This window comes from Eriocheir sinensis, chromosome 39 (assembly GCF_024679095.1).
Source record: "Eriocheir sinensis breed Jianghai 21 chromosome 39, ASM2467909v1, whole genome shotgun sequence".
Lineage (NCBI taxonomy): Eukaryota > Metazoa > Arthropoda > Malacostraca > Decapoda > Varunidae > Eriocheir > Eriocheir sinensis.
Window position 1 is genome coordinate 16,549,039 of NC_066547.1, and position 10,000 is coordinate 16,559,038.

General features: G+C 45.4%; 1 long non-coding RNA gene across 2 annotated transcripts in view; it reads right to left on the reverse strand.

The window, feature by feature from the left end:
• LOC127009102 (uncharacterized) overlaps positions 1-9,552 on the reverse strand; it is an 11,329-nt gene extending 1,777 nt beyond the window's left edge. The window contains exons 1-2 of one of the 2 annotated variants that reach the window (XR_007761589.1): positions 9,375-9,552; positions 129-212 (exon numbers count right to left, since the gene is read on the reverse strand). This is a non-coding gene — a long non-coding RNA (uncharacterized LOC127009102). Of the gene's footprint in view, positions 1-128; positions 300-9,374 lie in introns of both variants that reach the window. The other variant, XR_007761588.1, reaches the window with a different exon arrangement.
• Between the last annotated feature and the right edge of the window lie 448 nt (positions 9,553-10,000).

A 10,000-nucleotide genomic window follows, 5' to 3' on the forward strand; every position in this document is an offset into this window, starting at 1 on the left:
GTGTGTGTGTGTGTTTTGCATAGTTTTTTCTCTCTCGATAAGAATAAAAAGAAATCAAAACTAGACATCACTACCACCACCACCACCACCACTACTACTACTACTACGACTACTGTTATTGAACCTACTTCAGGGAGGCGGTGGCTGAGCGGTCAGGATGCGGGCGTAGTGTCTTGAAGGATCCGAGTTCGAGTCCTGCCCGCCTCAACACGCTGACAATTTATAGCCATTACAGAGTGACTTAAAACACCAACACGCCTTCCTTAACACCACCCATCAACCCGGAGTCCAGCGATACTCTTTACGGTGGAGCAGAGATGAGTTCCGGGGGGCGGCAGCATGAGCCAAGCAAGAGGGAAAGAAAGGAGAAGGCATGAGAGGGAGAGGAACGGGAGGGAATAAGAGGAAAGAAGGAAAGATAGACGAAACGAGGAGTTAGGAAGGGATGGAAGGAAAGAGAAAGGAGAGAAGAAGGGAAGGCATATAGGAGAAAGGGTTAAGGAAGGGAAACTGGGTAAGAAAGATGAGAGAAGGAAAGAAGGGAGTTAGGAAAGGAAGGAAGGGAAGAGAAAGGAGAGGAAGGGAGAGAGGAGAGACACGGAAATCTATACGAGGGAAGAAGGGAAGATATATAGGAGAAAGGGTTAAGGAAGGGAGGAAAAGGGAAGGGAAATTAGGTAAGAAAGATGAGAGAAAAGGAAAGGAAGGAAGGGAAGAGAAAGGAGAGGAAGGGAGAGAGGAGAGAAACGGAAATCTATACGAGGGAAGAAGGGAAGATATGTAGGAGAAAGAGTTAAGGAAGGGAGGAAAAAGGAAAGGAAACTGGGTAAGAAAGATGAGAAAAGGAAAAGAAGGAAGGGAAGAGAAAGGAGAGAAAGGGAGAGGAGAGACACGGAAATCTATACGAGGGAAGAAGGGAAGATATATAGGAGAAAGGGTTAAGGAAGGGAGGAAAAGGGAAGGGAAATTAGGTAAGAAAGATGAGAGAAAAGGAAAGGAAGGAAGGGAGGAGAAAGGAGAGAAAGGGAGAGGAGAGACACGGAAATCTATACGAGGGAAGAAGGGAAGATATATAGGAGAAAGGGTTAAGGAAGGGAGGAAAAAGGAAAGGAAACTGGGTAAGAAAGATGAGAAAAGGAAAAGAAGGAAGGGAAGAGAAAGGAGAGAAAGGGAGAGGAGAGACACGGAAATCTATACGAGGGAAGAAAGGAAGGTATGTAGGAGAAAGGGTTAAGGAAGGGAGGAAAAAGGAAAGGAAACTGGGTAAGAAAGATGAGAAAAGGAAAGGAAGGAAGGGAGGAGAAAGGAGAGAAAGGGAGAGGAGAGACACGGAAATCTATACGAGGGAAGAAAGGAAGGTATGTAGGAGAAAGGGTTAAGGAAATTAGGTTAAGAAAAATGAGAGAGAAGGAAAAATAGCCTACCGGTGCAACAGGCTGAGAGAGAGAGAAAAAAAAATATCACCAGGACCGCCGAAACAAACCTAGCACCTTACATTCCCTCATTAAAGTCCTTCGTTACAACACTCCCTCGTTACGTTATCACCACACTAACAAACACACACATATACGTTAACTCCATCCTCCTCCTCCTCCTCCTTCTTCTCCCTCCTGCTAGTGGCCGCCGGTTCGTCCGTAATAACAGGTCGCTAAGAACCCTCAAATTAGTGTTGAGACCCACTTGAGGTGAGGACAAGTTCGTTAAATAAGGGTCTTGAATCCTCCTCCTTGTTCTTTAGTTACTTCCTTCTGTTCTTGAGGGTGCAACGAGGGAGAGATGGAGAGGAGAGAAGGTTGAGAGGAGGAGGAGAAAGGGAGAGGAAGGGATGGAGGGAGAAGAGAGCGGCAGAACGATGGAGAATGAGGGATTGAGAGACAGAATTGAAGAAAGTGGAAAAAGAAAAGAATGAAGAATGAGAATAAACGATTGAAAGAATGAGAGAAGGAAAAAAAGAAATTAGAAAGAAAGAAAACGGAAGAAAAATAAAGTGAATGAAGGAATAAGAAGAAAGAAAACGATGTAAATACAGAAAGATAAAAAAAAAAAAAGAAAATAATAAAGGATTGGAAAAAAGGAGAAAAATGAGAGAGAGAGAGAGAGAGAGAGAGAGAGAGAGAGAGAGAGAGAGAGAGAGAGAGAGAGAGAGAGAGAGAGAGAGAGAGAGAGAGAGAGAGAGAGAGAGAGAGAGAGAGAGAGAGAGAATCACTAACTAACACATTCCGCCCACATAAGTTTCTTCATTAGCGCTTAGAATAATTCGCTTTGTTCAATAATTTCCTTTTTTTCTAATAGCTGGGATTGGCTGTTAATTGAAAGCCGCTCGGTAATTGGCGGAGGAGGAGGAGGAGGGGGTGGTGGTGGTGGTGGAAGGGAAGGGAAGGGAAGGGAAGGGAAGGGAAGGGAAGGGAAGGAAAGGAAGGGAAGGAAAGGAAGGGAATGGAAAGGAAGGGAAGGGAAAGAAAGGGAATGGAAAGGAAGGTAATGGAAGGAAGGGAAGGGAAGGGAAGGTAATGGAAGGGAAGGGAAAGAAAGGGAAGGAAGGGAAGGGAAGGAAGGAAAGGAAGAGAGAAGGGAAGGGAAGGGAAGAAAGAAAGGAAGGGGAAGAACACACACACACACACACACACACACACACACACACACACACACACACACACACACACACTCACCAAAGATACGCAAAAAAAAAAAAAAGGAAAATGTAACATAAAAGAGAAAACAAAATGAAAGAGAGCGAGAGAGAGAGAGAGAGAGAGAGAGAGCGAGAGACGGCGAGAACGAGAGATCGAGAACGAGAAAGAGGAACCAGCCTCCCCCGTCACCCCCCCCCCTCGCCCCCACCACAAATAAAGTAAAGGGGGGTGAATGGGGGGCGGGGGGCGAGGGGGGTAGGGGGGTCTTTCCTGATGTTCCGTGTATTTAAATTTCCAGAGTGGATTTCATTATACGGTAACAAGAAAGAGGCGGATCCCGGGGCGGAGGAAGGGAGGGAAGGGAAGGGAAGGGAAGGAGGAAGGGAAGGGAAGGGAAGGGAAGGTAGGAAACAAGGGGATTGGCGGGAAGGAAGGGAGGGAAGGGAAGGAGAGGAAATTGAAGGGAAGGGAAGGGAAGGAGGAAGGGAAGGAGGAAGGGAAGGAATGGGAAGGGAAGGGAAGGTAGGAAACAAGGGGATTGGCGGGAAGGAAGGGAGGGAAGGAAGGAAGGAAAGGAAGGAAGGAAGGGAGGGAAGGATGGAGGAAGGATGGGAAGGGAAAGAAAGACGGGAAGGAAAGGAAAATAAGGAAATGGAAAGAAAGTAGGAAATAGAAAGTGAATGAGAAGCAAAGGAAGGGAAGGAAAGAAAAGACTGGAGGAACGGAAATGAAAAAAGGAAAGGAAAGAAGAGAAGGAAGAAAAAAAGGAGGGAAAGGGAAAGAAAGAAGAAAAGGGAGGAGAGGAAAGGTTGGAGGAAAGAAAAAAAAGGATGGAGGAAAAGGGCATAGGGACAGGATATGAAAGAAGAAAGAAGGAAAAAAATAAAGATAAAAGATAGAGAACGAGGAAAAAAGAAAACATGAAAGAAATAAAGAAAAGACGAAAATGGAAGGAATAACAAAGAAAAGATAAAGGAAAAAAAAGGAAAAAACGAAATTAAGGAAAAACAAATATACGAAACAAGGAAGGAAGAAGGAAGGACGGAATGAGGGAAGGAAGGAAGAAGGAAGGACGGAAGGAGGGAAAGAAGGAAGGAAGGAAGGAGGGAAGAAGGAAGGAAGGAAGGAGGGAAGGAGGGAAGAAGGAAGGAAGGAAGGAGGGAAGGAAGGAAGGAAGGAAGGAAGAAGGAAGGAAGAAGGTAGGACGGACGGAAGGAAGAAAGAAAGGACGGAAGGAGGAAGGAAGAAGGAAGGAAGAAGGAAGGACGGACGGAAGGAAGAAAGAAAGGACGGAAGGAAGGAAAGAAGGAAGGAAGGAAGGAGGGAAGGAAGGAAGAGGAGCAGCCAGACAGCCAGTTACGGCCTTATGTCTTCCGCTGCCAACGAAGTCAGGATTAACCTTCTCTTTTTCGGCTCCTTTTTGTGCAAGTGGAGGAGGAGGAGGAGGAGGAGGAGGAGATGTGAGGATGAGACAAGAGTAGGAGTAGGAGGAGGAGGAGGAGGAGGAGGCAGAGAGGAGAGGAAAGTGAAATAACAGAATGAAAGAGGAGGAGGAGGAGGAGGAGGTGGAATGAGGAAGAAGACAAGAGGAGGAGGAAGAAGCAGAGCGAGTAAAGAGAATTATAGAGACAAAGATGAGGAGAGTGAGAGAAGGAAGAGGAGGATGACGAATAAGGAGGAGGAGGAGGAGGAAGAGGAAGAAGTGAATGTAGACCCAACAATGTTTAAGAATTCGGAGCTATAGTGAAATCCATCAAGCAACCCAACAAATCTACGTTATCCAAGACTTCTACGCTACGTTCACTTGACCTATGCTTTCAAACATCGCAAGAAAAGTAAAGACAAATCAAGGAAGCGAACTAGGAACGTATGGTAGTGTAAATCAAGCCAGCAATAAGCAAAACCGAACTAAGAGTAGCCGTGTTCCATTCAGTGACCCGCAGATCCGTTAGCCAAGACTTCTACGCGAGAGTCTGTTCGGCTAGGCACGGAAAGAAAAGGATGGGGATGAAGGCAGAGGAAGGGAGCGAACTAGGGGAGTGTCTAGCATGTTCTACGGCAAAAAAAGTAAGATTAAAGCAAGGATAATCGCTAAAATACGTTATCCAAGAGTTCTGTGCTAGGTTACGTAAAGGAACATTGAGGTAGGAATGAAAACGGGGGAAGGGAGCGAACTAGGGAAGGGTCTAGCACGTTCTAAGGCAAAAAGAGTAAGATTAAAGCAAGAATAACCGCTAAAATACGTTATCCAAGAGTTCTGTGCTAGGTTACGTAAGGAAACATTGAGGTAGGAATGAAAACGGGGGAAGGGAGCGAACTAGGGAAGGGTCTAGCATGTTCTAAGGCAAAAAGAGTAAGATTAAAGCAAGAATAACCGCTAAAATACGTTATCCAAGACTTCTGTGCTAGGTTACGTAAGGAAACATCGGGGTAGGAATGAAAACAGAGGAAGGGAGCGAACTAGGGAAGGGTCTAGCATGTTCTAAGGCAAAAAGAGTAAGATTAAAGCAAGAATAACCGCTAAAATACGTTACCCAAGACTTCTGTGCTAGGTTACGTAAGGAAACATCGGGGTAGGAATGAAAACGGGGGAAGGGAGCGAACTAGGGGAGTGTCGTAGCAAGTATTAACGCAACAGAAGCAATCCAGTCACCTTAAGTTAGCCTATAGACTCCCACGGTTCGACTAGGCAAGGAAACATCGGGGAAGGAGAGGCTGGAAGGTAGGCAGCGCAATGGGGAAAGTGTCGTAGCTAGTATTAAGGCAACAGAAGCAATCCAGTCACCTTAAGTTAGCCTATAGACTCCCACGGTTCGACTAGGCAAGGAAACATCGGGGAAGGAGAGGCTGGAAGGTAGGCAGGGCAATGGGGAAGTGTCGTAGCTAGTATTAAGGCAACAAGAGTAATCCCGGCGGCCGCGGAAGCACGGCAGCCTAGTGGGGGTGTTGCGGGCGGCCTAATCAAGTTTACGTCCCTCGCCGAGCACCGCCTAACGGCCAGACGAGGCAGGCCCGCAGATTACCTCCCGGCGGCGAACACGTGAACTGAGAACTGCGCCGCGTATGGTAATGAGACGGAGGGAGGGAGGGAGGGGAGGAGAAGGAGAGGAGAGGAGAGGAGAAGAAGAAGAGAAAGGAGGAGATAGGAGAGAGGGAGAAGGGAGGAAAGAAAAGGAAGGAGAGGAAAGAGAGGAAACCGGAGAGAAACTGGAAAATAAGAAAGAAAAGAAGGAGGGAGAAAAGGAATGAAGGAGCGAGAGAGAGAGAGAGAGAGAGAGAGAGAGAGAGAGAGCGAGAGAGAGAGAGAGAGAGAGTCACTTTCAGGTTGACATGAGCTTGGAGAGTTTGCCAAGAGTGGTGTCGAGGGTAGGCTAACAATTCTCTCTCTCTCTCTCTCTTGCATCGTTTTTTTTCATTTTCTTTAATTATAATCACCCTTTTCTTCTCCTATTTCATCCCTTTTCTATATTTTTTTTCCCCTATTCATTTATTTATTCGCTTCTCTCTTCCTCCTCCTCCTCCTCCTCCTCCTCCTCTTCTCTTTTCTTCCTCCTCCTTCTCTTCTTCTTTCTCCTCTACTTCCTCACTTTTTCTTCTTCCTTTCCTTAACCCATTCCACCTCCGGCAAAGTTGGTCTCATTCTTCTTCTCTCCAGCTCATAATTTTCTCTCTCTCTCTCAAGCATCGGAAAACCACAATGTTATCCAAAGTTCTGCCTCTTTTTTTTTCTTTCGCTTTTTTTTATTTTTTTTCCGAATAAGAAAAAAAAATAGCGTAGCCAGTGTTTTCTTTTTTTCCTTCTGTGTTTTTTTTCTTTGCGAAGTTGAGAAGGAAAGGAAAAAAGAAGGAAAAGGAAAGAAGAAAGTCGATATTTGCAAGTTTCTTTTTCTTTCTTTCGTAATCATAAGAAAAGGCGAATAGATAAACAATGAATAGATAGATAATGCTACAATTACTACTACTACTACTACTACTACTACTACTACTACCACTACTACTACTACTACTACTACTACTACTACTACTACTACTACTACATCACAGCCCGAAACCTTATACACGTAAACAAGAAAAAAAGATAAACAAAACACCAAACAAATAACAAAACAGAAAACAAGCAGAAAAGAACAAAAAAATCAATCAATAAACAAACGCAAAAAAGTAAACAAAGGAAAAAAAAACAGAATCCACCTTTTCTTCAATAACCTCAAACAAAAAAGGCCAAGAAAATACGAGTTAGTTTGTTAGTTAGTTTGTTTGTGTTTATCATCACGCTCCCTTGTTGTCAGACGCTAACTCTCCATCCTCTTCCTCCTCCTCCTCCTCCTCCTCCTCCTCCTCCTCTTCCTACCCTTTTTGTTGGTGCATTTTTCGGAGGCCAGGCTTACGGGGAGGCATAAAGTCAAAATTAAGGGGAGATTTACTGGAGAAGAGGCGACTATCAAAGTTAGGGAGAAGGAGGGAGGGTAGGGAGGGAGAGGGGGCGTGGTGTCGGGAGGGTACGAGAAAAGGTAGGGAGGAAGAAAGAAGGGAGGAAGGGAGGGAAGGTAAAAGTTTGGGTTGGAAGAATAGGGAGAGTGAGTGAAGAAAGGGAAAGGGAAGGTAGGGGAAGGAGGGAGGGAGAGAAGGAGAGAAGAGAGTGGAGGGAAGGAGGGAGAGAGGGTGCGTGGTGTCGGGAGGTTACGAGAAAAGGTAGGGAGGAAGGAAGAAAGAAGGAAGGGAAGGGAAGGAGGGAAACAGGTAAAGTTATCGTTGGTAGGATGAGGGAGTAGAAGGGGAAAAGGGAAGGAAGGGATAGGAAATGAAGGGACGCTAAGGGAAATGAAGGGAATAGGGATGGGAAGGGAAAGGGAGGAGAAGGACCGGGATAGGATGGGAAGGAAAGGGAAGGATAGGGCAGGTAGGCTTGGAAAGGATAGGGTAGGGATGCTGGAAAAGGGAAAGGCAGGAGAAGGATCGGAATAGGATGGGAAGGAAAGGGAAGGATAGGGTAGGGAGGCTGGGAAGGGATAGGGGGGCTGGAAAGGGAAAGGGAGGAGGTAAGGACGGAAGAGAGAAAGGATGGAAAGGAAAATAAATGAAGACGCGGAAAAAGGAAGAGAAGGAGAAACGAGAATAGAAAATCAGATGAAAGGAAGAGAAGAAAGAAAGGAAGATGGATGGAGGAGAGAAAAGGGAGATGAGAAAGCGGGAAGAAAGGAAAAAAATCGTACGAAAGAAGGAAATAAGAAAAGGAAGGAGGAAACAAGGAAAATGATAACACAGGAAGGAAGGAAGGAAGAACGATAACACAGAAAGGAAAGGAAGGAAGGAAGGAAGGAAGGAAGGAAGGAAAGGAAGTAAGGAAGGAAGGAAGGAAGGAGAGAAAGGAAGGAAGGAGGGAGGGAAAGTGTACCGTCATTAACCATCATTAGCTTCCCTTTCTCAAGAGCTTATTGTCGAGATTTTAAGAGCAATGAAGCCAGCCTCTCTCTCTCACCATATATCTCTTTTTTTCTTATTTTATTCACATATTTTCCTTATATTTTTCTTCTTTTCTGTATTTTTTTCTGTATTTCATTCTTTGTCTTTCATTTCTTCATCTCTCTCTCTCTCTCAACACCTCCAGGAAGCTTATTACAATATCGATTTCAATGCTATCAGTGTCCGATAGGATAGTAGGGATGCTGACTCACTCTCTCTCTCTCTCTCTCTCTCTCTCTCTCTCTCTCTCTCAACGATCTCTCCCACTGGACACATTATCTTCGTATTAGACGTGATCTATTGAGCGCTTCCAGGGGGGGAGGGAAGGGGGATAAGAGGAGGAGAAGGAGAAGGAGAAGGAGGAGGAGGGAGAGGAAGGGAAGGAATGGGAACGAAAGAGGGATGGGCAGAGGAAGGAAGGAATGATGGAAGGAAGGAAAGAAGATGAGAGAGGAAGGGAGAGGAGAAAACAGGAATAGGGGAGGAAGGAAAAATACTATGGAGGGAAGGAAGGAAGGAAAGGAAGAGGAAATATATAGAAGGAAGGAAGGAAGAAAGGGAAGGAGATAAAAAAAAAGAAAAAAAAAAGAAATAACGAGGCGAGCTAAGCAAGAGAATGACTATGGAGGGGGAAAGAGGAAGAGGAGGAGGAATAGAAAGGAAGAGAGAACGAGGAGGTAGGGAGTGAGGAGAGGGGAGAGAGAGGGGGGAGAGAGAGGGAGGGGGAGGGAAAGGGAGGGGAGGGAGGACGGGGGAGACGAAGAAGGATTGATACGGAGAGAGAGAGAGAGAGAGAGAGAGAGAGAGAGAGAGAGAGAGAGAGAGAGAGAGAGAGAGAGAGAGAGAGAGAGAGAGAGAGAGAGAGCAATATTGCCTGTGGGACCAAACATCTATATGAACAAGACTCAACACACACACACACACACACACACACACACACACAGACAGACACACACACACATACAGGGACAGTCATGTATACTAGAGGTTACCACAGGGCCTTCCTATACGCACACGAACATACATACTCACATACAATATATTTAAGTGTGTATGTGTGTGTGTGTGTGTGCGTGTGTGTGTGCGTGTGTGTGTACCAGCTATGCCTCACTAATTAGCTAGTTAAACACATCCATAATTATAATCTAAACATTCATAATATAACACAGTCCTTATTATAAACCTCTACTTTATCCTCTCCATCATCACCATCACCATCACCATCACCGCCATCACCACCATTTCCTGCTTTAAATCACCTCTTATTCCCTTATATACCGTATTCCGTCGGCGTCCTGTGCAGTCCTAACGTTGTCCTGAATCCTTCGCGTCCTTCCTCCTTCAGTGTGGCGTCCCTCGAGGTCCTGTGTGGCTTGGAAACGCTGGAAATATTGGAGACTCCGGAGGTTGGCGGTTCCGTATATGGCAGCCCTGGTGACTTGATCTATGTGTGTGTGTGTGTGTGTGTGTGTGCCGAGCATGCGCAGTTCCCACCTCTGTCTCTCTGCTCACCTATTCGCTCGTAAGGTCGTTTCTCTATTATGTGGTTATAAGGGGAGGATGTAGTGATGTTTTAAGCTAACAAATGAACCTATAGTGTCATGTGTCTTGCTTTGCTGTTAGTCTAAGCTTGTGTCAGTCAATTAGAAGGTTGTTATTTGCTTGTTTTCGTATATTTTCCAGCTTTGTTTGTGTATGAGGAGAGAAATATCACTGGGCAGTCTGGGTAATGAAACTTATGTGTTGCCTACGTGTGCTATTTGTGTATATGCTTGAGTTTCCTTGGTCGTCAGATTCTAACACAGCCTCAACGAAAGCCTTGTCAAATGTGGGTGTGGGTGAGCCTTGCAGTATTTGAGAATATGGGCCTATGTAGTCTAATCTATTCTTCCTATGTATTTGTA